The 27,504-nt window shown below is 45.2% G+C and overlaps 1 long non-coding RNA gene across 2 annotated transcripts in view; it reads left to right on the top strand.

The window, feature by feature from the left end:
* The window catches only part of LOC129525644 (uncharacterized), a 59,514-nt gene that overhangs the window by 2,993 nt on the left and 29,017 nt on the right, over nt 1-27,504 (top strand). The window contains exon 1 of one of the 2 annotated variants that reach the window (XR_008670071.2): nt 25,910-26,006. The exons of the other annotated variant lie outside the window; for it this stretch is intronic. This is a non-coding gene — a long non-coding RNA (uncharacterized lncRNA). Of the gene's footprint in view, nt 1-25,909; nt 26,007-27,504 lie in introns of those variants that run through there. 2 annotated transcript variants of the gene reach the window in all.

Raw genomic sequence — 27,504 nt, 5'->3', positions numbered from 1 at the left:
CTTCTGGCCTGCATCTTTCTCCCATGCTGGATGCTTCCTGCCCTCGAACATCAGATTCCGAGTTCTTCAGCTTTGGGACTCGGACTGTCTTCCTTGATCCTCAGCTTGCAGATGGCCTATTGTGGGACCTTACCTTGTGATCGTGTGAGTTAATACTCCTTAATAAACTCCTCTTTATATATCCATCTGTCCTATTAGTTCTGTCCCTCTAGAGAACCCTAACACAGGGTGATACATGAATAAGGTAGGCAGCGATGGGGGTGGAGGGGGCTCTGGTGGTCTGGAGAGCCCGCATCCCATCCACCAAAGGGGACAGCCACTGCCCAGCTCCAGCCAGTTGTGGCTATACAAGGTTTTAGGTCCAGTCACCAGATCGTCTGGCTTTTCAGGAACCTCCAGAACTCCACATTTTTTTAAGGTGATATCTCCTACTTTAAAAATTATAGCAATGAATTCAAATTGCTAAAAGCACCATGTGGCCAAACCACATTCTGTTGAAGAACACATCTGGACCACGGGATGCCAGTTAGTGAACTTGGATTTAATGTTTTGCTTCATCCACTTGTCACTATTTGTTGGGGGAGATGCTCAACCTGAGTCACGAAAGGTGAGCCGGATTTGGCCACGTAGGCAAAGGCTCGACAAGACCAAGTAGGCAAAGGCTGGACAAGACCAGCATTCCAGGCAGGGGGCACAACAGGTGCAAAGGTGTGGAGAGATGCAAAAGCACCACGCCAGTGGGGAAATAGAAGGTCACTGGGCATGGCTGACACCAAAGGGGCAGTTTGGATGGATCTTGGGGTGGGGACATGTAGGCGATACAACATGAGCCATTGGAAGGGTGACAACTCTAGTTTTGATGGGCATAGGGTCGTTGCTTGTAAAGAAACCACTTTACACTGAGTTGTCAATCAAGTTGATTTGACTTATGACCACAGTGAAGATTTGGAGTCTATCTAAAACATGAAGCTGGACAGGGCTTCCTTAATACCTGGTTCTGGAGCCAGATGACCAAGGTTCAAATCCTGGCTCCCTAACTGTAGCCATGTGACCTAAACTACTTATCCTCTCTGTGCCTCAGTTTCCTTAGTAAAATGGAGATAATCACAGATTGGATTTGAGGATTGAGGGAGTTAACTCGTCTAACAAACATGGGATGATGCTTGGCGCACGGTGAGCAATTGACAATTCCCCCTTCTTTCTATTATAACCTCTCTTTTCCTTCTTACCTAAAGGGGCCAGACACATTCCTTGCTGTCTGGCCCTGGCCTTGGCAAAACACGGTCTGTGAATCAGAGGTTTAAAAGCTCTTTTCCTGAGCTGAAGATTCTGATTTCGTGGCTGTGCACACAGGAAATAAAACCGCGTTCTTCTAAATGGACTGGGAGAAGTATGAAATTACGACTAAGTTGGTTTGGAGCTTTTGTGTGGGTCTTTCACGAAGAGACAACCATTAATCATGCACAATTACCCTGACCTTGGGTGAACTACAGTCTCTTGAACACAGAAGATTTCACTCCCGGGGGGTGTGGAGATGCAAAGATGTCTGCTCACTATCAGAGCACAGAGAACCAGCGCCTAAATGGCCCAAGGTCCAGCACGCTTGTTTCTTAGCCTTAGAGACTCCCTTCTTTCCAAGATCTGCTTTCACACTCAAATGCCCTTTCCAAGGCAGCATGCATAGTTAGGGAAAATAAAAGGCTTTGGAGAATAGGATCAAATCTGTCTCTGCTATTTAATAGTTGTGTGTATGACTTTGGACAGGGGCTGTATCCTCTCTTGTCGCCTCAGTGTTGCATGTTTAAATTGGGGTGAATAATGCCTATCTCATCAGTTCATTATGTGGACTAAGAGACATTAAAAGGGGTGCTGATGTGAACATCCCATTGTGCAGTGGAGCTCAAAGCCTCAGAGGATTGAAGGCACTTGTGCATGGTTGGACCCCAAGTTATCTGGGGTCTGACACATAGTGTTTGCCCAACAGATGATTGCCTCAGCCTAAGAACTGGCCTCCCTAGGCGGCCCCACCCCAGCCAGGAACTGGGGGAGAAGCCTTCAGACTCCATCATGATAGAGGATGAGATTTTGATGTATATAGGTTTCCTCCCTCCTCTCTCCCTCTCTCATATTCTTTCCTTCCCTCTCCTCCCTCCTCCCCTCCTCCTCTCCCTCCTCCCCTCCCCCTCCTCTCCCTCCTCCCCTCCCCCTCCCCCTTCCCTCCCTCCTCCCCTCCCCCTCCCCCTTCCCTCCCTCCTCCCCTCCCCCCTTCCCTTCCCTTCCTTCCCCTCCCCTTTCTCCCCTTTCTTGCCTCCCTTTCTCACTTCGTCCCTTTCTGCTTCTTTCTCCCTCCTTTCCTTCTTCCTCCATCTCTTCCTTTCTCTTTCCTTTCCACTCTTCTTTCCATTCTTAAACTCTTAATGAGCACGTGGGACAAGCCAGGCATTGGGCCTAAACACAGGATAATGTAGGACTGTATCTTCCTTCATGTCTCGCCACAGGATGACATACGCAGCAGGCATTTGATATGTTGCCTGTCTTTTGTGCTGTGGAAATGATCATTAAACTGATTAATCCATCAAAACTCTTTCATGTTTCAACTTTCATTTTTTAAAAAACAAGACCAAACCAAGCATTTCCCCTCAGCTAAAATATTTTACACGTGGCCACAGTAGAAAATTGGTCCCTGCAGAAAAGTACTGAGAAGAATATAATAATTATTAATACTACTGCCACTAAATTTAACCACTGTCCACATGATGCGGAATTTCCTTCCAGTCTCTTTCTTCTGCAAGACGTATATTTATTTTGTGTAAGTAAACTCATTCTGAGTGTATATATTTGTGCATTCTGCTTTCATAACAAGTGTATTTTTCTATTAAGCAAGTGCAGTGTCTCCATTAGTCATTTATTTCTTCATTCACTCAATCAGCATATACTTTTGGAGCACCTACTGTGTAATTGTCCTAGATGCTGGGGACACAGAAGTGAATGGCATGAACCCAAATACCTGCCTTCTCAGATCTTACTTTCTAGTTCAGAGAAACAGTACACAAAACAAATGCATAAAATATATAGGTGTGAGATGGTAATACTAGATGTGATGAAGAAAAATAAAGCAGGAAAGGAGGAAAGAGTGCCTCTGTGTGTGTGTGTGTGTGTGTGTGTGTGTGTGTGTGTGTGTGTGTGTGTGTATGTGTTTAAATTGTAAACAGGGTAGTTGGAGAAGGCCTTAATGAGAAACTGGCACCTGGGCCTAGAACTGAAGGAGGTGAGGGAGTCAGCAAAAAGAACATCCAGGCAGAGGGAACCACTGTGCAAAGGCCCCGGGGTGAGTGTGTGTGGGTGCATTTGAGGCACCTCATGGAGGCCACAGTGGCTAGAAGGGAGTGGCTGGGGATGGGGAGAGTGGTAGGAGTTGGTGTGAGAAAGATAGCAGGGAGCAGATTTCTGAGGGCTTGTATGACCCTGTGAGCTAGGGTGAGGACTGTGACTTTCATTAAAAGTGCGATGAGAAGCTGTCAGAAAGTTTTGAAAGCATAAGCATCATGTGAATTGATCTGTGATTTTAAAACTGATCTCTAGCTGTTGTGTTTATTATAGGCTGTGATGATTAATATTAGGTGTCAACTTGACTGGATTGAAGGATGCCTAGATAGCTGGTAAAAGTGTTGTTTCTGGGTGTGTCTGTAAGGGTGCTGCCAGAGGAAATTGACATGTGAGTCAGTGGAGTTGGCGAGGAAGACCCATCCTCAGTGTGGGCGAGCACCATCCAATCGGCTGTGAGTACAGCTGGAACAAAGGAGGCAAAAGAAGGTGGGATGACCTTGCTTGCTAAGTGTTCTGGCTTTCATCTTTCTCCCAAGCTGGATGCTTCCTTCCGCTCTTCCTGCCCTTGGACATCAGACTCCAGGTTCTTCAGCCTTTGGACTCTTGGATTTATATCAGTGATTTGCCAGGGGGCTCTTGGGCCTTGGGCCACAGACTGAAGTCTGCACTATTGGCTTTTCTATTTTTGAGGCTTTTGGACTCAGACTGAGCTACTACTGGCTTATTTCTTCCCCAGTTTACAGAGAGTCTATCATGGGACTTCGCCTTGTGATGGTGTGGGTTAATTCTCCCTAATAAACTCTGTCTCATATATACGTAGATCCTATTAGTTATGTCCTTCTGGAGAACCCTGACTAATACATAGGCTGTAGGAGACATAGATAGAAGCCAGGAGTTCAGATGGAAACAAGCCAGATGAAAGGTGACAATCACCAATTCTTAGTATGACCTTCATTGTTAATGAAGACATGATATTCTGCCATGTGGCTGTGTTATAATTTACCTAGTCATTTTTCTAGAATTGGACATGTGATTATTTCCAATTTGTATTCCTGTCCCACCCTTACTTATGAACCCACCTGAATAATTTTTTTCAATTCCATTCCCAACTGAAATATCATGTTCTCTCTGACCCTATTAGGAAAGATCGTGTGAATTGAACAGTGCTTAGAAACAGGGCAGAGGCCTTTCTTCCTGGTGGTGTGGATAGGCTGTTTCCTGGAGAAATTAGGCTACGCTGAGAGTCATCTCATTGTGTCTCCCTTTTGCAGATTTGGGGATCTGTAGGGATGCTGTTGGTGCCTTACCTGATCCCCTGGGATCCTCTTTGGCAACTGAGTCTTTGCATCACCCAGCTGTTGTGTAGGGTGCTGCTAACTGCTCATACCTCCAACCCTTCTTCAGAGAATTGCTTTGGAGCGACTGGAGCCACTTTGCCTGCAGGCAACTGAGAGTTTTACATTCCCTTCCATGGCAGCCCATAGTCAGTGACTGGCATATGCTGGGGTACAAAAGTCAAGTCTCCTCATCTCAAGGTGTACAGTGCCATTAACACCCCAGGGCTCCTGGTCAGATCAGGATGAGCTAGATTTTACCTGAAACCACATCATTGCCTGACTTCTTCCACTTTTCTATCTTGTTTCTTCCATACCAATATAGGTTTCTCTTAAGGGCACTCAATAAATCACTGGCACCTAATCCTTGTCCCAGGCTCTGCTTCTAGGGCATCTGGCCTAACCTAAGACAAGGCTATTTGTCCTATGTATAATCAGTCAACACAGATACAGACACACTACCTATTGTTTTCTTTGTTCTATTTACTTGCCTTGATGCCAATGTGCTCTGTTATGTCATTGATTCATGCGTTTATTTTCAATTTAAACAGCACCCAAAAGTATAATGATACCCTTCCTAAATGCATAGTGTGTGTTTCAGCATCAGAAAATGTGGGTTTGAGTCCTGGCTTCCCTATTTTGCTAACTATACACCCTGGGCAGTTCCATGGCCTCTTTGGGCCTCAGTTTTCTCAGCTGTGAAATGGAAGCAATAGTAATGTTATCTCAAGTCAGGCACATGAAAAGCACTTTGCTTCTGAGAACAGTTATGATTCACCATAAATATGACAGTTAAAGATGATAATTGGGAAGTATTGATCTGAATTTTCATCAGATTTCTGAGATATGGTTTTACATGGATGCTTGGCCCTTTTAATTTCATACATGAAAAATCTCTCTCCAATTCATAAATTTCACCAAAAATTTGGGCTCAGGGCCACCTTTATTCAAGGGTTTCAGGTACAACATTACCACCAGGTGGTAGTGTGGTTATATGTCCTGAGCAAAGCAATTTGTCCCCCATCTTCCAAAACTACTACAAAGGTTTTGTGATATATTCCATTCTATGTACTCCTACTCTCTGTAAAAGCACAATAAAGTCATGCAGAATTCTCCAATGCAAGTTGTACACTTGCCAAGATATTTTTAAAAATTCATTTGCAGGCTGACTAAGCAAAACTGTTTGAACAACTGCAACTAGACTCTCTTGGAGCAAAACCAATAAAAATATCAACCAGGTGATAAATTATGGAATGTATAGATTGGGAGGAAGTTTCCCTAGATGAGTTTTGAAGAAGTTTATCATAGGAAGTGGATGAAACCCAGGATGTTGTCTCCATACAAAGGCCGGCATGTGCCACTTGTCATACTTAAAATTCCATTCCATGCAGAATTTGGCCTACAGTAGGTGCTCAACAAATGTTAAAGAATCAATCAGTTCATCAATCAATCAGCCCACACATGCATGAATAAATGATTAAGGACTGTAATGGCAGAATGTATTTTATCTGTAGGATAAGCATTAAGAAACTCATCTGATGTAGACATGTGCTTTAGTTTTTGGGGAGAATGAACTAGATTGAACAATCAATGTAAATAGGGTTGAGGTGTCAATTATCTGTGAACTTCCTTTTTAAGCTGAGACCTTGAAGAAGGAAACTGTTTGGAAAACTCTGCTGTAGCTGTTAGGAACTTCCTGGGCCCTGAAGAAAATCGGTCTTGACTCCACAGTGTGAAAGAAGGGAGGAAATCTTAAAGCTCTGATTTTCTTTCCCCCAAGATCCCAATTTCCCTTGGCCAGTCCTCATTCTCCATTCAGTGATCTAACCTAGGCAGACTTGCAGCCCTCCTTCTAATTCCCTGTAGCAAATCTGAGACCAGGACAGGATGTCAAATAGCGTCTCCCTAAAAGCTCTGGGATGGCACAAGGGAAATAAACTGAGAGGACATTGAGAAGAAATAGATGATTTGTCCCACTAGCTAAGTTACATTCCTCTTTGGCTTGAAGTGTCTTCAGGGTGTCTTTCTGCCTATTTCCTGGCTATTGATGAAGCAGAAGCCAACGTTTTCCAACAAGCTGGAGGTATTCCTGATGACATCTAGGCTGCTTGAAGTTGAGATTCGGGGGAACTGGGCCTAAGGAAAGGAAGGACTTTTCCCTCTTGTGTTTGTGTTAGCTAAAAATGCAAATGACTGCAAATCATGGAAAACCTAATGACAGAGGCTTAAATCACCCACATATCAGAAGTCCTTGTGAGTATGCAGTAGATTGTTGGCATTGGCTCAGTAAGCCAATAGTATTCTTTTGAGAGCTCCTGGGATTCTCTTGGGCCCTCCCTCATGGCCACAAGATGGTTACTTCCTGCATTGCCAGAGGGGAAAGAAGAAAAAGGAAAATGGGAAGGTCCAGGTTAAGGCTGTCTCTTTTTATCAAATTATAATATTTCCAAAATTCTCCCTTGCAGGCTTTCATTTCTGTTTCCTGAACAGGACTAGTCCCATAGCTGCAAGGGAGGCTGACCATGTTCAGCTTTCTAGCCTCTACAGCGGATGGTAGCCAGGGAGAAGGGAGGAGGAATAACTCTTGGGTCTCTAGTCAGTAGTGTTGGCCCAGTTTCTACAGCCTGCTTTCCAAGTTCCTATTTCTTACCTGGGGACCTGCATCTTACCTGATAATTCACATCTGGAATGCCCACATATATGAGAAGACATCACTCACTTTCTGCCACAAGAAGCACCATAACAATCAGACCCAGATCTGTCCATGCAAGAGATACCCAAAGACAACAGCTAACATCTGCTAAAGACTTACTTGCCAGGCACTGTGCTAGGTATATCACATTGAACTTTTTAAAACCCTAAAAATAACTTTGAAATCACTCCATTTTACAGATGAAGAAACCAAGGCCCAGCATTGTTGAGGGACTTGCCTGACTAAAAGGAGACATATTTTGGATTTGAACTAAGGCAGTGTCATGGTCTTAGCCATGATCTTAGCTGCTATAGGCATGTACTCAGCTGAGTTCATTCAAGGCTGGCTTCTCTGCTATCGCAGCAACCAGTGACCATTTTCCTTCTTAGTCACAGACAGCCTGGGGTCCCTGCACCCACCCTGCTTTCAGGATCTGTTGATGCTATTCTTCTAGGCTGGCAGTAAAATGACATTTATGAGGATTTTTCCCTTTGAAGTGGAAGTGTTTGCGCATTTCACTTTAAAGCAAGGGAAAAAACAAGAGCTCAAGCAGATAAATAACTGCAGCCTTGGAGAAAGAGCATGACGCCTACGGATGCAGTCTCTACTCATATCAGGTCATCTTAGACGGAAAGATCGTTATTCGTCTCTCTCAGCTGACTCTTTTTATGAACTGCTTGCCCCCACTTCCATCTCCTGTACTTATAAACAAACTGCCTACTTTTGATTCTTTTTTAGTTCTTCTCCTCTGTAAATGTTTCTTTCTTTTGCCCTGTATGTTTCTTTGGGGTGAAGGGACATGTTTCCCATTTCTCAGGTTACAGTATTTGCCCCGAAGATTTGGAATGAGATAGAATTTTGGAATATTGGTGTTGCTACTTACTAGTTGTTTGACATTGGGGGCGGGGGGGGGGGGTGGAAACTTCTCTGAATCTCAGTTTCCTCCTCTATAAATTGGGCATGATAATATCTACCTTCAGGATTGTTGGGGGAGTCACTCTAGAATGATAAATTTCCTGAGGAAAGGAATAGGCTATTTCTACCTTTTCTAGACTAACTGCAGAATCTCATTGGCTCTCCCTCAAATTTTGATATGTTCACTGATGTGTTATACATTACAATATGCTATCCTATCCTATTCATCCATTCTCCATCCAGCACCCGTTCATCCATCCATCCATCATCCATCCATCCATTATCCATCCACCTGTCCATCCATCCATCCATCCATCCATCCATATCTATGCATCTATAGGTGATGTGTCTTTAGAATATACCACTAACTTCTTCCACTGCTATCACCTGGGAAACTCGCGCCATTTCCCCTCTGGATTATTCCAGCAGCCTCCTAACTAGCCTTTCTGCCCTCACCTGTGTTGCCCTAAAGTTCTATTTTCAACACAGAGGCCAGATTTATTTTGTTAAAATATAAAATTGTGTCACTTTTTGCTCCAAATCCCCCAATGATTCCCATCTCACTCACTGTAAAAGCCTAGTTTTTATTATGGCCTGCCATCATCTCTGACCCCATCTCATACTTCTCTCTCTCTCTGTTCCAGCCACATGGGCACCCTTGTTGCCCCTTGAATCCTCCAGGCATGGTCCTGCCTTGGGGACTTTGCACCTGCTGTTCTTTCTGTCTGGAATGCTCTTTCATCAGATATTCTTGTAGAGTCCTTACTCCCTCAGGGCTTTGCACAAATATCCTCTTCTCAGTGAGATCTTCTCTGATGGTCCCATTTAATATTCCCACCCCTTTTCTACCCCCACAACTCATAAGCCTCTTCTTTTTCCTCTGTGTTTCCTCTTTAGCATTTATTACCATTTAACATACTACATACTGTATTTATTGTCTCTCTCTTCCACCATCATATAAACTTTGTGATGGCAGAGACGTTTGTCTGGTTCTTTGCTACATTCCTTTACTTACATTCCTATTACCTAGAAAATGCTTGGCATAAAGTAGGTCCTCAGAAAATGTGTTGAATAAATGTGTGTGTGTGTGTGAAACACCCACCATCATGTAATATTGGAAGAAAGAACCTTACCCAAAAGAAGTTTTATAACATATATGAAAAATCTTTACAGTATGTGTCCACTTAGAGACAGCAATATTAGTTTCCCAAATGTTTTCTAAAAAAATCTTCATGGATGTGTCTAAGAGCCAATTTAGCTCTAAAGATGTTCATTCATGCATTATTTATGATTAAAAAATGAAAACAACTAAAATGTCTGAATAGGGGAATAATTAAATTAAAGGGTTCTATATGCAGGCATTTGTGAAATGCTGTAGTGCTAATTGACATAGAGTGTCCATGTCAGGTTAGAAAGCACATGAATGCATGAAAAGATACTGCTGTAGTTTGAATGTCTTCTCCAAAACTCATGCTGAAGTGTAATTGCCAAGGTAATGGTTTGGGAGGTAGGGACTTTAAGAGACGATTAGGTCATAAGGACTCCACCCGAATGAGTTAATACTTTATCAATGGAGTGCGTTAGTTATCAAGTGAGTGGGCTCCTGGCAAAATAATAATCTGGTCCCCATTTTCTCTCTCTCTGTCAAGCACACAATCCCTTGCCATGTGTTGTCCTCTACCATGTTATGATGCAGCAAGAAGTCCCCACTGGATGTGCCCGTTGATTTGGGATTTTCCAGCCTCCAGAACTTTGACTCAAATAAACATCTCTTGTTTATAAGTTACCCAATCTCGGGTACCTAGAAGACAAGACAACAAAATATTAGCAGTACTCTGTAGGGAACAAGTGTAATTTTAATCTATCTGTGTTGTCTTGTATGTTTTCTTTTTCTTTTTTTTTTTGAGACAGAGTCTTGCTCTGTCACCCAGGCTGGAGTGCAGTGGTGTGATCTCGGCTCACTGCAAGCTCCACCTCCTGGGTTCATGCCATTCTTCTGTCTCAGCCTCCCAAGTAGTTGGGACTACAGGCACCCACCACCATGCCCGGCTAATTTTTTGTATTTTTTTTTTTTAGTAGAGATGGGGTTTCACTGTGTTAGCCAGGATGGTCTCGATCTCCTGACCTTGTGATCTGCCTGCCTCGGCCTCCCAAAATGCTGGCATTACAGGCGTGAGCCACCACGCCCAGCTGTCTTGTACATTTTCAATAATAAATTCTAAGAGGTTTTCTAACTTAAAAAATAAAGTTTTTTGAAAGAAAGTTGAATAGCATCATTTCAAAAAGTGATCTCAGGTGAATTAGGGCCAAACTAGCTCTATCAAGCTTAGAAATCTGATTGTAATAAACAGTGAAGGCCAAAGGATTTTCATTGTACAAGCTTCCCACCCTACCTATTAATGCCATGTTTATTCTTCCTGCTTGTTGATATCTGTATCTCCAGAGGCTTAAATGAAGTTGATAGTCAAAGTAATTTATGTAGTTTGCTCAGTCAGACACATCAACTCTGGGGAGAAAGAAAAGACACATTATGCTTGTCTGATTGTAAATAACTCAGGTTGGGGGTTTCCATGGATGTAGTTTATCCCATGGCCATTCCTATCTTCTTCCTTAGGCCACTGCAGGCTTCAAGGAGACCCTGAGGTAGTAAATGGTGGCTAAAACCAATACTGCTGTTTACCCTTTTAAGTATTTTGAGTTCCTAACAGCTTCCCTTTTTAACTCCTTAGAGAGGAGATAGGGGTGGTGTGGAGTAAAGGTCAACAAACTTTTTCTGTGAAGGACCAGATAGTAAATATTTTAGACTTTGCAGGTCATAAGATCTTTTTCACAACTACTTAGCTTTGTGATTGTAGTGTGAAGGCAGCCATAGATGATACGTAAGTAAATGGATGTGGCTGAGTGCCAATCAAATTTTATCTATGGACACCCAAATTTGAATTTCCTATAATTTTTACATATCACAAAATACTCTTCTTCTTTTGAACTCCTCCCACCATTTAAAAATGTAAAACCAATCTTAGATTGTGGACATATGAAAGTAAGTGGTGGACTGGACTTGGCCTCTCAGGCTGGAGTTTACTGACCTCTGGTGTAAGGAATGGAATGGAGATTTATACTACTGAACTTACTATTATTTTTAATGATGTGGAAATAGTGTTTTTTTTAGTTAAAATAAATGAGTATATACTTTTATAACACAGGGTACCAGATGTCATGAAAATGTATATTTTTCTGATGCACAATATGTAATTTTTAAACTGGCTCAGATATTGTGTCAGATCAATTGATAACTGCAATATATAAAACATATGAAACTAATTCCAGGAAATACCTTATATTTATGTCCTTGGGTCTGAATTTCTGAGCTCTCTGTGTTTAGGGATGGAATTTGGTTTATTCAAAGAGTAGCAGGTTATATATCTTGATGGTTACATTAGCTCAATATTTTGTTTCCTTTCTGGAGCAGGTAAGCCTTACAGACTGTTTTAGTTTGCAGCAATTACATTTGCTTATCGCTATGAAACAGAATTTCATTTGAAGCCAGTTATTAATGTCTAAAATGCACTTCCAGGAAATAATTTTGAACATTTTATTTATTAAAAAGAACTCAATATTTGTTCAAAGGCATTGATGTAATTTACAAAGTTCGATATTAGATATTTTATGAGGCAATATAAAAATGCCATTTTGCAAGGCCCCATTTTTTAATTGTACTGTGGCACATTCAATGTCAGTATAAGGTGCTATTTTGTATTCTGCTTTTATGGCACTAATTAGTAAGTTTATTAAGAGAATTAGCAAACAAAAAACCTTCCACTCTTCCCAGCCCTGGATTCTTCTCATTTGCTGGTTTATTTTTATGAAACATCTTCAAAAGGTACATAAAAGAAGCCTCTTTACTTATACACCTTTAGTGCCTCATCTTTATGGAAAAAGAAGAAATTTGGGAATTTGATTACATCTGGAAAATCTGGGACACATGATACTGTATCAGATCTTGCTATACCTCACCAATATTCTCTTTGCATTTGTCAAGTACATGCCTATGGTGCCAATGCAAACACCTGAGACTCTCCATCTGAGGGCTTTCTCTTGGACTCAGTAAGGGCAGGGTAGAAATGCTGGGGAATCAACACCCCAGGAGCAGTCCTTTATCAACAGTGGATGGGTGTTAGAGAATAAATACTTGTCTTCTTCCCCACTCAGCGAACATAACTTTAAAGCATGTTCCATGCAATCTTTCAGAGTTCTCCATAAGATTCCTTTCCAGTTGGCCACTGTGGGAACCTACTCCACAATGCAGTGTATCAGTTATCTACTTCTGCATAACATGTCATCCCAAAACTTAGTGACTTAAAGCAACAAATACTTACTATTTTACAGTGGGGTAGGGTTTCAGATAAGGATTAGTTGGGTGGATCTGGCAGGTTCTCTCATGAAGTTGCAGTCAAGATGTTGGCCAGGGCTGTGATCTCATCTGAAGGCTTGACTGAGGCTGAAGCATCTGTTTCCAAGCTTACTCCCATGGCTGTTGGCAGGAGACCTCAGTTGCTCACTACATGGGCCTCTCCACAGGGCTGTTTGAGTGTCTTCTGACATGGTTTCTGGTTTCCTAGAATATGACAATGGCTGTCTACAGAAACTAACGATTTGTTCTTCTTCTTAGTCTGGGACAATTTTGTCCTCTCTATTACTCAGGATAGACTAGTTGCTAAAACCACCACCACAACAAAAATCTTCAAAATATCCATGGCTTAACTCAAAACAAGTTTGTTGCTTGCTTGGTGGCAGAGCAGGGGTGGGGAAGACCCTGCTCCATGCAGTCTTTCAGGGTCCCAGGTGCCTTCCATACTGGGCTCTGCTTCCTTTTATTCTTTAGCATCTTCTCAATCCAGATGGCAAATGGGGATTGTGAAAAGAGCATGGAGCTCCTGAGAAAGACGCTGTTGTTAGGGCAGCTGGGCTTGGAACTGGCACACCTCAAGGCTGCCCAAGTTCATTGCCCAGAATTCACACTCATGGTCTCCCCTAACTTCAAAGGAGGCTGGGAAATGTGATCTTGTTGGGTGCCAAGGGGAAGGAAGCTAAGTAGGTTTTTGGGGAGCAGCCAGCTAGGCTCTCCTACATCTTCTAACAACCCCCAAAGAAATGGCAATAACTCAAACTAACCCCCTTTATTGAGCTCCTTGACACAGGTCAAGCCCTTTTCCATGTTCTGCCTTTTTTCTCAGTCTGATGACACTTTGAAGCAATAGGAGAAGCAAATGCATATGGCACTGACTGTAGTAACTTAACCCCTACAGCAACCCTGTTAGGGCTATTTGCCTTTTATATTATTTGCATTGTAGAGATGAGGTTTTTATTTGCATATTATTATTTGCATTTTAGAGATGAGGAAACTAAGACACAGAGAAGTTTGGTCAATTGCTCAAATCACACAGCTCAACAGTGACGGGTGGGATTTGAACTCAAATCCTGTGTCCTTTCTAAGCCATAGCTGGAGTGTGACTCCCAGGACTGGACCAGCCTTGTTTTGATCCTCCTTGGGAGGAATGAACGCAACTGTGCTGTCTAGTGTGATAAAAATCTCTGCAGCCGTTGGAGCTCAAGGAGGCCCTTCCCAGATTACCCCCCTTCCCCTTCCTAATGAGCCAGGAGATGCCGGCAGGACGGCGGCAGCCAATGGACAATTAGCGGAGAGGGCTGTCCCAAACGGGCTGGGCCCAGCATCAGGGCCCTAAGTGTCTGCTTATTAAATCACAGCTTGGCCTGGAGCCCGCGACTCTGCCCCCTCCTCCCCCTCGCCGGGACGCCACACACAGCCCTTCTGGAGGCAGCCCCCTGGGATAAAGCTCAGCCCACAGGATCCGGGGAAAACACAACTAGAGAAAGGCAGGAAGACATTCCGGCCCAGCACAAAGGCCCAGGCGTCAGAGGAGATGGGTGGGCACATTCCTCTGCACAACAGCAGAGGGGATCACCACGCACCTCCTGCGTTGGGTGTGAGGTCAAGCCTCTCACCTCTTTGAGCCTCAGTTTCCTCCTCTGTACAATGGGGATTTTCCAGTGTCTGACTCACCAGGATTACCTGAAGTGATGCTCATGAAGGCTTAGCACCTGCTTGGAGCAGTGTAGGGATCTGAACAATGCTCTCAGCTACTTAACAAAATGCAGATTCATTGAACCAAACCCACACCTGGGGGCTGGAGCTAAGGAATCTGCATTGTGTATATTCTACACCAGGGCCGGAAGCACAGTATAGGTGGATAAATAACGCTTTGAACAGAAGTCAGCAAACTTTTTCCTCTAAAGGTCCAGAGAGTCAATATTTTCAGCTTTGCTGGCCACACTGTCCCAACTTCTCAACTCTGCTGATACAATACGAAAGCAGCCACAGACAACGTGCATCGAATGGGCCAGGCTGTGTTCCAATAAAACTTTATTTGTGGACACTGAATTTTAAATTTCATATCATTTTCACATGCCATAAAATAGTTTTCTTTTTTGATTTGTTTCTCAAGCCTTTAAAATATTCAAACTATTTGTAGCTCATAGGTTATATAAAAATAGGCAGTGTGTCAAATTTGGCCCAAGGGCTGCAGTTTACAAACCCCTGTTCTAGAACAGTGCTGTTGCTTAGAAATATAATGTGAACCTCCTGCACAATTTTTCATTTTCTAGTAGCCATATTTAAAAGCAAAGTTTAAAAAAAAAAACTAAAATGTGCTTTAATAATATAATCAATTTAACCCAGTATATACGAAGTATTAATTTTTTACTTATTTTTATTTTTTGAGACAGGGTCTCACTCTGTTGCCCAGGCTGGAGTGCAGTGGTGTGATTTCAGCTCACTGCAGCCTCAACCTCCCGGGCTCAAGCAATCCTCTTGCCTCAGCCTCCCAAGTAGCTGAGACTACAGGCACCTGCCACTATGCCTGGCTAATTTTTTATTTTTTGTAGAGATGGGGTCTTACTATGTTGCCCTAGCTGGTCTCAAACTCCTGGGCTCAAGTAATCCTCCTGCCTTAGCCTCCCAAAGTGCTGAGATTACAGGCCACTTATTATCATATGTGCACCCAGACTACCATATAATCAATATAAAAGTATTAATGGGATATTCTACATTCTCTCTCTCTCTCTCTCTGTGTGTGTGTGTGTGTGTGTGTACCAAGTCTTTGAAATCTGGTATGTTTTACACTTACAGGGCATCTCAGTTCAGTCCAACTCATTTCAAGCACTCTATAGCCACCTAAGCTGGTGATTCCACTAGTGGATAACACAGCTCTAGATGACGTGTTTTTCTGTCTGATGTCTTGCCAGACTGTGTAGTGGCTTGGCCATCCTCCCATTCACAGAATGGAGAAACTGAGGCCCAGAGAGGAAAAGCAGCTTGTGTGAGGTCACACAGCAAAGCGAGCTGCACAAAGTGCTTACTGTGATTTCTCAGAGGCCAGGGTCTCTACCTCTCTCTACCACACTTATGCCCAAGTCCTGTTGCTACCAAAACTGCAACCCTGTTAATCCTGAAGTCTGATGACCACCATCTTTCCAGCACACCCTCTCTGAAATGCCACCTCCCACAATTCCTGACCTCACAGGGGATTCTAGTGTCTTGGTTTCTTCCTATCTTTCACTTCTTCACTTTCCACCTCAACCCACCATTTCTAAGACCCAGAAGTTGGAGTCTCCTTGCTTATACTTTTGCTGTACTTGCCCTCCCTTCCTCCCTTAGAGTGCCTGGAGAAAACCTAACCCATCTGACCTTCCTCACTCCTCTGTCCTTTTCTGGGGCTGCAAATTGCTGGGGGACCACCATGATGGTGAGTTCGCTGCACCGACTTGCTAGGCTATAGCACCCAGATATTCAACAGCACATGTATGTAGTTGTTGCTATGATATGTGGTGTGAGCATTGACAATCAGCTGACTTGAAGTAAAGGAGACGCCTCAGTAATCCAGGTGGACCTCATCCAATCAGTTGAAGACTATAAGAGCAAGAACAGGTTTCTGGAGAAGAAGAAGAAATTCTGCTTCAAGACCGGGGCATCAGCTCCTGCCTGAGTTCCAGCCTGCCCTGTGGACTTTGGACTTTGCCAGCCACCACAATTGGTGAATCAAATCCTTAAAATAAATCTCCTCTTGATTCTGTTTCTCTGGAGAACCCTGAGTGACACCACAGCCCTCTACTGTGCTGATTCTCTTACTTTGAATTCCTGCCCAATCCCCTCTAGAGAGCTGTTGCTGCCACTCAGAAATGCCATTGCTTTCTCACTGTCTCTTGTCTGTCTTCAGCCCCTGTATCCCTTCCTCATCCTGCCCTGACCACCTGTAACAAAGAAACACCCAAACTCCATCAAAGTCAGGACCCCCTTAACCCTATTTTGTTTTGGCGCCCCACCATGCCTCAATGAACATCCTAGATATTGACTTACTTATTTTGTTTGATGTCTGTTTCTGTAAGCTCCAAGAGGGTGGGGACTTAGCTTAGTTCCAAATCTAGAATAGTGCTGGCGCATAGTAGGGACTCAACAAATGACAGTTGAAAGAATTGCTGAAGCCATGAGCTCATTAAGTTACTTATTTTTCTTCTGAAGTGGGCACTAGTATTAAACCCCATTTTACAGATGAGGCAACTGAGACTCAGATTTAAGTCACATGTCAATATCTGCAGGGCGAGGAGGTAGCAGAGCCAGATGTGAACTCAGGCCTGTCTCTCTGTCTGACTGGCTGAATGCTGCTGTTGACTGTCAGGTGCCAACTTGGCAAGCCTGCTGTGAAGGAACGGTGGGAAACAGTTGCCCAGTCAGCAGGGATGAAGCTGCTGGCTGCACTGAACTGAGAGCTGGGGCTGCAGGCAGATGCTGCAGCTCACGATTGTGCAACCTTGGCCAAAAACTTGCTTTGCTAAGCCTTGGTTTCCCCATCTGCATCATGGCAATCATCACACATACTTTGCAAATTTCTACTTTTACTGAATCTGCTAAAACCAGCCATATTCCTCATAACCACGGTCAGGACTCATCTTCTCTCCAGACTTCCTTTTCTGCTTCCCCATGAGCCCCAGCCTGGCCTCCTTGGGATCATAGACACCCTCACTCTGGTTCCTACTTAAGGCCCCCTCCCTCCAGCGAACACGCCCAGATGGGGAGTGACTTTCTGTATTCCCTGGGGTTAGTTCCTCCATCATCTGCCACCTCCTGGATGTCAAGTCCTGGAGCCTCTCAAATCTTTCATCCTGGCAGCCCACTCACCCTGCAGGCCAGGCCCTACCTGCTGCTTGCTGTGCTGCATAATGGTGTGATCTGGCTCTGCCTCAAACCGGCCAGCTTTGTGACCACACACAGCCATTTCCTCTCTTGGAGTCTCGGTTTGCACATCTGTAAAGTGTGGACACACTGCTGAGCTCATGGGGTTTATGTGAGCACTGAAAAGAGATGCAAAAGTGTGGACCAAGCATCATCATGGCACATAGTAAAGACTTGTGCCCAGACTTGTGTGCTTCCTGTTTAAGTCTTAGAATCAGGTAGACCTGGGTTCGAACTCCAGCTCTGCCTTCCACTAGCCCTGTGGTCTTGGGCAGGCAACATAATCTCTCTGACCTTGTTTTCCCTTATGTCAAGTGTGGGTAAAAATGCTGCTTCTCTTATTAGGTGTCATGACGATTATTTGAAAATGTTCGTGGCAGTGGGTGCTATAGGGCTCACAGTAGCCTTGGTTCTCCTCTTTTCCCAGGTACACATATAGACTACATTTCCCAGCCTCCCTTGCAGTTAAGTGAGGGTCGTGTGATGGATTTCTGGCCAATGGAAGGTGGGCCTGCCTCTTAACAAACTCCTACATAATTCTCCATGCCCTTGCTTCCCTCCCCTATCAGCTAGATGCAAATATCCAGGGATATAATGCCCTAGAGCCCTGATTCTCAAAATGTGGCCCCCTGGATCAGCAGCATCTCCCAGGTACATGTCAGAAATGCAAATTCTGTGTTCCAGCCCAAGAACTACTGAATCAGAAACTCTAGAGGTGAGTGGGGCCCTGCAATCTGTGCTTTAACAAGCCCTCCGGGGGTTTTCGATGCATGCCCAAGTCTGAGAACTGCTGCCCTGGAGGATGGCAAAGACTCGAGTGAGAAGGAGCCTGGGTCCCTGAGGAAGTAGAGCACATCCTTGCTGCCCCATAGATAAGCTACTGAGTTGGGGGATTGCTTGTTATAGCAGCTAGTATTTAAAGTAATTGGCACAGACTAGGTACTGAAAAGTTGAAGTCTATTATTACAGGTTTAGCATGAGAGATTTGGAGATCATTAAGGAGCTAGAGTGCAATGGCAAGGATGGGACAGGACGCCATGCGCTGGGGGAGCACTTGCAGCACTTGCATTAAGTAATAAACTCCTGTCTGCATTGCAGCTGCTGGGGGTAGGTGGTGGAGGGATATTGCCCACAGTGAATGACCTCCCCAGGCAAGGTGGCAGGAAGCCGGAGACAGGCATCAGGTCAGCATCCTCCAATTAGCTGCCATCCCTGACCCCATCAAGGCTGGAGGAAGTACTGGTGCTTACCAGCACTCAGGCCCACCTGCCTGGAGGGCTGGCAGACTCAGCAGTTGGGGTGGCGGCACCTGAAGGTCTCGGCCTAACAGAGCCTCACTTATTCCAGAGATCTGTAAAGGGTTAGTGGGTGGGGGGCTGGCAGGCGGGGAGGAAGTGGCAGGGAGCAATCACATGAAGTCAGGCTGACCTCTCAGCCCAGCCCCGGGGGCAGACATGCCACGTGTGGCCAGGCCAGACCTTATTTTCTTGGAGTTCTGGGGAAGGGACTGCTCCAACAGTTGGAAAATTTCCACTTACCAGGAGCTGTCTGTGTAGTTGTGGGGAAGAATGTCAATCACTGTGGTTGGAAGGGCTAGAGAGCATTTGCAGTCCACTACAATGCCCAAGGCCACCTGAACACCTGGGACCATCCATGTGGTCCTCCCCACTCCTGATTAGCATCATGGAACACATTTATTGATCGCACACTGACACCTGGAATGGTCCGCTAAGCATTCCATAGACATCATCTCATTTACGACCCAGGATATCACTCCCCGCCTTTTACAGATGGAGAAATGGAGGCACGGTGAGGAGCAGCCACCTGCCTTGGTTGACTCCTGGGTGAAATGGTAAGGTTGAGATTTGAGTTAGGTGGGCTGACTCTGAGGGCCTCATTCTGTATTTTTTTTTAAAATTGTGGTAAAACTGACATAACATAAGATTTTCTATTTTAAATATCTTAAGTGTACAATTCAGTGACATGAAGTGCATTCACATTGCTGTACCCCTCCAGGTGCCACTATCCATCTCCAGAACTTTTTCATCACCCCAAATTGAAACTCTGTATCCATTAAACATGCACTTCCCCTCGCCCCTATTCCCTGGTAACGACCATTCTACTTTCTGTCCCTCTGAATTTATAAGGGACCTCTTATAAGTGGAATCATACAGTCTTCATCATTGTGTGCTTGGCTTATTTCACTTAGCATTACATCCTCAAGGTTTATCCGTGTTGTAACATGTATCAGAATTTCTTTCCTTTTCAAGGCTGCATAATATTCCATTGTGTGTATAGACCACGTTTTGTTCATCCATGCATCGGTTGATGAACATATGGGCTGTTTCCACCTTTTGGCTACTGTGAATCATGCCACTACAAACATTTCTGTATAAGTATCTGTTCGAATCCCTACATTCTCTTCTTTGGGGTGTTTAGCTAAAAGTAATTATTGGGTCAAGTGATAATTCCATGTTTAAGTTTTTGAGGAACCTCCACACTGGTTTCCTCAGCGGCTGCACCTTTTTACATTCCCAGCAGCAATGCACACGGCAGGTTGGATTCTTAACCACCATGCTGTCCTTCCTCTCTGAGTAGCCTGCATTTGTCCCGCTATGGAGAACACCGTGCTGTCCTATCGCTCAGTAGCCTTCAATTTGTCTTCCTCTTGTGGAGAGGCAAAGACTAAAAAACTATCCCTGCACCAAGGGGGCTCACGTCCTGGCAAGTGTAACACCTTGTCTTTATAATGCAGTACCTGGATTCAAGCCTCACGGGTATGGGAGGCAGGCCATTTAGCATTGTTATCCTTGTTTTACAGAGGAAGAAGGTGACACAGAGCAATAATTTGTAGTGCGCCTTAAGGTTACTGTTTCCATGGGACCATCTGGGACAGTGGAGGCCACCAGTACACACCTTGTGGACCCCCTTCTGGAGACCATAAGTAATGCACCTACCTTAGCCCCAGCTACAGGGCTGAGCCAAGGCCACGCCTCCAGGGAAGCTCCCAGCCAATGAGTGTACGTGTAGGGGCTCTAAGGCGGGCCTGCCGATTCCTAGGAGACCCAGGCCTCCCTGCATGGCTGAGCTGGGTGTGAGGATGCCCCATCATCATTGTCCTTGTGTTAAGACTCTCCCCCCAAACCTTCTGTTCCCCTCTCCCCTTCACTCAAGGTCTGATAACTCTTCCAGCCTGGTCAGGCTTCCTCTTTATTTTCCTTCTCATTGGCACTTCCTCTAATAAAACCCCTGAATGTTTAATCCTGTCTTAGTCTGCTTCCTGGAGAATTCGGACTAATTCATTGAACTTATGGAGGTTCAATCACCACCTTTTAAAGGGGAGGAAACTGAGAACCAAGGACAAAAAGAATGCCCAAGGTCAGGCCTGGTGCAGTGGCTCACACCTGTAATCCCAGAACTTAGGGAGGCCCAGGCGGGTGGATCACTAGGTCAGGAGTTTGAGACCAGCTTGGCCAATGTGGTGAAACCCCGTCTCTACTAAAAATACAAAAATTAGCCAGGTGTAGTGGCGCGCATCTGTAATTCCAGCTACTCAGGAGGCTGAGGCGGGAGAATCGCTGGAACCTGGGAGGCGGAGGTTGCAGTGAGCCAAGATCATGCCACTGCACTCCAGCCTGGATGACAGAGCAAGACTCCGTCTCAAATTGCCCAAAGTCAGTGGAAGAAACAGTCATTGGAATTTCCTCTCCTGACTCTCAGATAAAGCCTGGTGTGGTACATTATCTGATACCAGGTTGGCGAGGAGTTTTGGCATTAGGGTATTCAGAGGGAAGACTAGCGAGCTGGTGGTGGGACAGTCTCGGGGAAATGCCTTCCAGACAGAGGGAAGGGTTAGTGCAGGGTCCCAGAGCAGGAGTGGGGCCTGCAGTGTTTGATGGAAGTAGAGTGGGTCTCCCGCAAGGTCAATGAGGGATAGGGGTGCCGGGAGTCAAGAGCTGATGTCAGTGGGGAGGACAGGGCTGCTGCCTTAGACCCAGGCAGGAGTTCAGATTTCATTCTAAATGGGATGGGACCCTATTTGAATGCTTTAAGTTGAAGGGTGCTGTGACTCGGCTTACATTTAGAAGTCACTCTGGCCATCATGGGGAGAATGCACAGAGAGAATGCTGCACCTGTGATGGGCCTGGTGCTCACGTCTAGATAAGGAAGCTGGGTCAGGTTCAAGAGGCTGCTGCAGGTGCCCAGGTGAGACAGACAGCTTTGGCTTAGACCATGGAGAGTGAGGCACGATGGTCAAACTGCAGAGGGAATGCTAGAGGGATTGCACTGTGCAGAACTGGATGATCAAGCCAATGATGGGGTGTGGTGTGGTGGGGGGGGAACAAAGAATTTGAGTGTCCCAGGTTTCTTGGCTGCTTGTGTACTCGCTAAGAAACAGTCATTGAGACTTTTCGCTTCCTGAAACTCTGTGGGATATTGACATAGAAAGGGCTTCTCCAATCAAAACCTGCATGAGGCCAAGTGTGGTGGCTCATATCTGCAATCCCAGCGTGTTGGGAGGCCGAAGCAGGAGGGTCACTTGAGCCCAGGAGTTCGAGACTAGCCTGGGTAATGTGGTGAGAACCTGTCTCTATGAAAAATACGTTAAAAATTAGCTGGGCATGGGGGCATCACTTGGAGTCTTAGCTACTCAGGAGGCTGAGATGGGAGGATCCCTTGAACCTAGGAGGTCGAGGTTGCAGTGAGCTATTACATTCCAGCCTGGTGACAGACCCTGTTTCACACACACACACACACACACACACACACACACACACACACACACACACACACACATTTTAAAAAGCTGTATAATTTCACATCAAAACAAAGGGTCGCAATTTACTAAAAAGTGCAAAGCAGAAGGTAGAAGTTCTAGTTAATAAGTTTTACCTAAATGTCCTGAAAACTAGTGATTTTTTTTTCAAAAAGCTATTTTTGTGTTTATAGTTTAAATACCTGGGTTTGAACTCAGGATGGGTCCCTTACTTGCTGTGTGACCTTGGCAAGTCACTGCAACTCTCTGAGCCACAGTTTCCTCTCTGTAACTGGAAGCAATTATGCCTTCTTCTTGGAGATGTTGTGAAGAGTAATTAAGATATGTGCTCCAGGACGGAACCTGTATCTAGGCAATTTTTAAAAACCGAATGCATTTTATACATACATTTCTAGGTTTATCATATTTGTATATTATTTACAATAGATAAATGTATTTTTTCAAAAATATATAACCAGCACTGTGATTTCACTGATGTTATTACTTAATGTGAGGCTAAAGAAAAAAATACTGATATTTCAGGTGATACATGAATATTGTGAAAATGGAAAGGTAGATGCATCGCCAGCCAAGGTTTGGGAGCACGGAGATCACGGATGCAAATACGTTCAGCAACTTCGGGTGCTCAGTGGGTGCTCCAGAAATGCTGGTTGAATGCATGTCTTTGGAGAAAGCATCAGGAAGAGGGGCCCTGGCTGCTTTTCAGTGGGCTTCTGCCGTATCTCTGCCCTCAGCTCCCTCCCCTCTTTTTCCCTTCCCTCCCCTCCCCTCTCTCCAGTCTTTACAAGTTTATCAAGACTACTCTGCCCCCATCAGGGCTCTGGGCAGGTCCCTGAAGAAGATTAAACAAGATGAATATTTCATAGCCCTTGACTGACAACTGCTGAGGACCTGTTGTGGGTCTGGCGCCCACATCTAGTTAAGGAAGGGGGACAGGCAGAGGGGAGGGGGAGGAAAAGCCCATAGACTGAGCCATTGATCCGCTGGGTCCAATCTGCACTGATGAAACGCTCAGCTCCCAGCTCCCAAGCCAAAGGCAGCAAGTAATGGGTTTTAAGAGGCACAGGGCCAGTGGTAGCCCAGCCACCCAGCCCCCTTGGGGTCCACAGAGGCACCACCAGGCCCCCAAAGACCCATTTCTCTGTCTCCAGCTGTGGTCCCTCTGTCCTCATGGTGCCAGCCCAGTCCTTTTAACAAGCTGAACTCATTGTTTCCGACGCCTCCAACTCATTACCCCATTAAGGCCTGACGCCAGGCTCCATTCACCAGGGGACCCAGATGACAGGGTGGCAAGGCGCCTCTCCGTCTGGGGACTCTGAGGAGGTGGGCAAAGACCCCAGGTAGCCTCGGAGTAATCCCATGGAGGCAACTGTGACAACATGGAATTCTCCCTTCCATCTACTCCTTGGACACTGAGACTGGGGATAGAAGCAGTCCTGCTGACAAGGCTGAAATGTGGATTATATTACTTTTCTTACCCCAGCTGTTCCTACATCCAAAGCTACTGACGCCACTTAACCCCACCTCTCAATGGAGGTGACGGATATTGAGAATGCCTTCTAGTATCTTGCTCTAGCAGGGAAAAAAGAACTTGTTTGGTGCTCCAGGGTTTTAAATGACTCAGTGACAATAAGATGCAAGCAGGGGCATTGCACTCTGGGCTGTTAAGAGTGTGACCTGGTGCATTAATTTCCTATGGCTGCTGTTATTAATAACAATTTACTACAAATTTAGTGGCTCAAAGCAACATGCAATGATTATCTTGCGGTTCTGGAGGACAGAAGTCTAAAATAGGTGTCACTGGGTTAAAACCAAGGTGTCAGGAGGGCCTCTTTCCTTCTGGAAGCTCTAGAGGAGAATCCATTCCTTGCCTTTTCCAGTTTCTAGAGGCAGCCTGCATGCCTCTGCTTGTGGCCCCTTCCTCCACCTGCAAGGCCAGCAGCGCAGCATCCTCACCTCTCTCTCTGGTTTTATGGTCACACCTCCTTCTCTGACTTTTTGATGGACCCTTGCAATTTCATGGGGATAATCCAGGGTAATTGCCCCATTTTAAGATCCTTAACTTAATCACATCTGCAAAATCTCTTTCACCATATGACCCAGTGTATGCACATGTTGCTTGGATGAGGATGCAGACATTTTTGGAGGGCCATGATTTGGTCTATCACTCATGGCCTTGAATAGACTTTCTCTGACTCTGTTACTTGCTAATAACTCTATGACCTTTAGTAAGAACTTCATCTCTCTGAGGTTCAGCCTCTGCAAACTGGGGGCTATAAGAGATGGCTTCTTGGGTCACTGGCAGATGAAATAATATAAATGAAAGATCTGGCATTTCTAGGCGACTTAATGTTTGATGAGTATTTGTTATTTGGTGGGCATTGGTAATCTAACCCGAACAAGGTAGCCATTCCCTGCCCTGGGATGGAGTTACAGACTTATGGTTTTAATCAGAGTGAGCTTTCTAATCTTTAAATTTTTACCATGCCAGCTTTTGTCCAAAAAGGTCAGTCGAGTTTATGGGCATTGCTCAGACTGAAGAGTGGATGGGGGACCTGTTGGCCTGGCACTGCCCCCATCCCCCAATTCCCTCACCAAACCCTTGGTGGTACCCATCGTGAAGCCATGGAACTAGTCGTTTCTGAGGCTCAGCTTTCTCATGTATAAAATAGGTATGATACAGCCTCCCTTGCAGGGTTGCTGAGAGAGCCAGAAGTAAACCATGTAGAGTTCCTGACATTATGCATAGAGTAAGTGCATGATGTCTGGGACAAGGTGCTGCTGGTACCTTTACAAGGTCTATTTCCCTTGATGCTGACCCTGACTCTGACTCTTGAGAGTTTTTCTCAAACCTGGAACCAGCAGATGGGTTGTGGAAGCTGTAGACTGAACCAAGAAAACTACACATTTGGGTCTTCCTTCTCAAACTCCATTGGGGTTTGTCTTAAAGTCCCTTAATATCTGACTTCTCCAGAAGCCACCCTGGCTTTGCATTGTGGTGCGGTGAATGCCAAACCTCCAAGTCCCTGAACCTGGAGCAAAGAAAAAGATGAATCTGGAGAGAAAAGCACTTGTCTTCCTTGAGGAGCAAGACTTGAGTTCCATAGTAAGAGGGTATAAGGTTTTCCTTCATTCAGTCCTGGAAGGACATGAATGAAAATGAACACGGTGGTCTTCCACCATTCCCACCACAGGGATGTCCTTGGGTTGCCACCACCTCTCAGTGTGGTTCAGGGGACAAGGTCTTGGACTGGGAAGCTGGCTGCCTGCATGCAAACCTCTGCTCTGGGCTTCCTGGCTGTGTATCCTTGGGCAAGTAACATCCCCTCTCTGAGCCTGAGGTTCGTGGTTGCAACAGGTAGAAAGATCCCCTGGAATAAATAATGAATACAAGGGCTTAGCTCAGTATCTGACTTCCATCAATTATATTCAATAATTATAAGCAATTACTTATTATTAGCCATTAAGCAGAGAAAGCATGAAAAGTGAAAAATGACTTTAGGTAGCACCCAGTGCTAAAGAAATACAATGGTTTCTTTTCAGTGATGCATTGCACAGAGAGAGCAAACACAGCTTGAATCCTAACTTGCGCATAGAAGACAGAACTCCCAACCTTTCCATCTTTGACTCTCCAAGAACCTCCTGGATCCTCAGGTTAGAGACACTTAAGGAAGCCCAGAAGGAGAAAGCTGAGTCCAGCCCCAGCCCTGCTTTTCTTGCCAGGCCATCAGTCTTGGGCTTATCTGTGCTGTGGATGGGAGGCAGTGACAATTGGAGTGTACTTGTCCTCTGGCCCTAAGCTCTTGCCTATGTCCAGGTGACTCCTGACCTCTGTGGGTACTGCAGGGCATTAGAAGGAATGGAGAAAGAAAAGAAGAAAATATAGAATTGGAGCAGCCTGTAAGTTATCGGATAACATCACCTATTTAATGTCAATTAGTGTTTTTAACAACCAATTGCTGTGCCATTAACTTACAATAGCAACCTTGGGGGCATGCCAGCATGCTCCCGCAGACTAGCCTGGGCAGCCAGTTGGTGCTGGGTGTGCAAAGCAGACTCAGATTGCAGACTGATTGCAAGTTGGCATTGCTTAAGCAGGGTGCAGGTGGCCAGGGAGCAGGGAAGAGGGTGCCCGAGGAGCAAGGCATTTCACTAAGTGGATATTTATAGCAAGGCTCCTGGAATAAATGATCCAAGGAAAGGGCAGGAGGGGTGAGCTTGCTGGAGGTTGGCCAAGTCTTGGGTGCTGGATCCTGCCAAGCTGCAATCGCAGTGGCTTGCTTCACTCCAGAAGCCTGGCTGCCCAGTGGTGGGGAAGATGGGGAATGCTTGTTAGGGTATCAGGTGGGGGCAGCTTCACTTCTCCACTCTTACACTCTTACATATGGACCTTGAATCAATTGTCAATTGTTCATTATCTGTGGCCTTTCATTTCCTTAATGTTAAAATGTCACGATGGTCCAATAGATAGTGAGCACCATGAACATCATTTGTGTGTCTTTTTAAATTTTCATTCTTTGTAGAGACAGGGTCTCACTATGTTACCCAGACAGGTCTTGAACTCCCAAGCTTAAGCAATCTTCCCACCTCAGCCTCCTGGAGCAGCTGAGACTACGGGTGCAAGCCACCATTTCCTGCTAGTTTTTCTATTTTTTGGTAGATATCAGGTCTCACTCTGTTGCCCAGGCTCATTTCAAACTCTTAGCCTCAAGCAATCCTCCTGCCTCAGCCTCCCAAAGTGCTGGGATTATAGGTTTCAGACACTGCACCTGGCCATTCACTGACTCTGGTGGCCACCCTCAAAGATGTCCCTCAATAATACCATCTTCTGGTATCCATGTCCTCATGAAGTCCCTTCCCACACAGAGTAGGGCTGATCTGGGTCACCAATAGGATACTGTGGAAATTATCTTGGTACCTGCTGATCCTGAGTCACAAAAGACACTGTGGCTTCAACCTGCCCTCCCTTGGGTCACATGCTACTATGGTTTGGATCTAGTTCATCCCCACCACATCTCATGTTGAAATTTGGTCCCCAGTGTGGAGGTGTTGGAGGTGGGGCTTAGGGGGAGATATTTGGATCACGAGGAGGGATTCCTCGTGAATGGCTTGATACTGTTCTTGCAGTGGTGACTGAGTTCATGCTCTGGTG

The sequence above is a fragment of the Gorilla gorilla genome, chromosome 10 (assembly GCF_029281585.2).
Source record: "Gorilla gorilla gorilla isolate KB3781 chromosome 10, NHGRI_mGorGor1-v2.1_pri, whole genome shotgun sequence".
Classification (NCBI taxonomy): domain Eukaryota; kingdom Metazoa; phylum Chordata; class Mammalia; order Primates; family Hominidae; genus Gorilla; species Gorilla gorilla.
The sequence above is the reverse complement of the archived record's forward strand: the minus strand, read 5'-3'. Positions and strand labels throughout refer to the sequence as shown.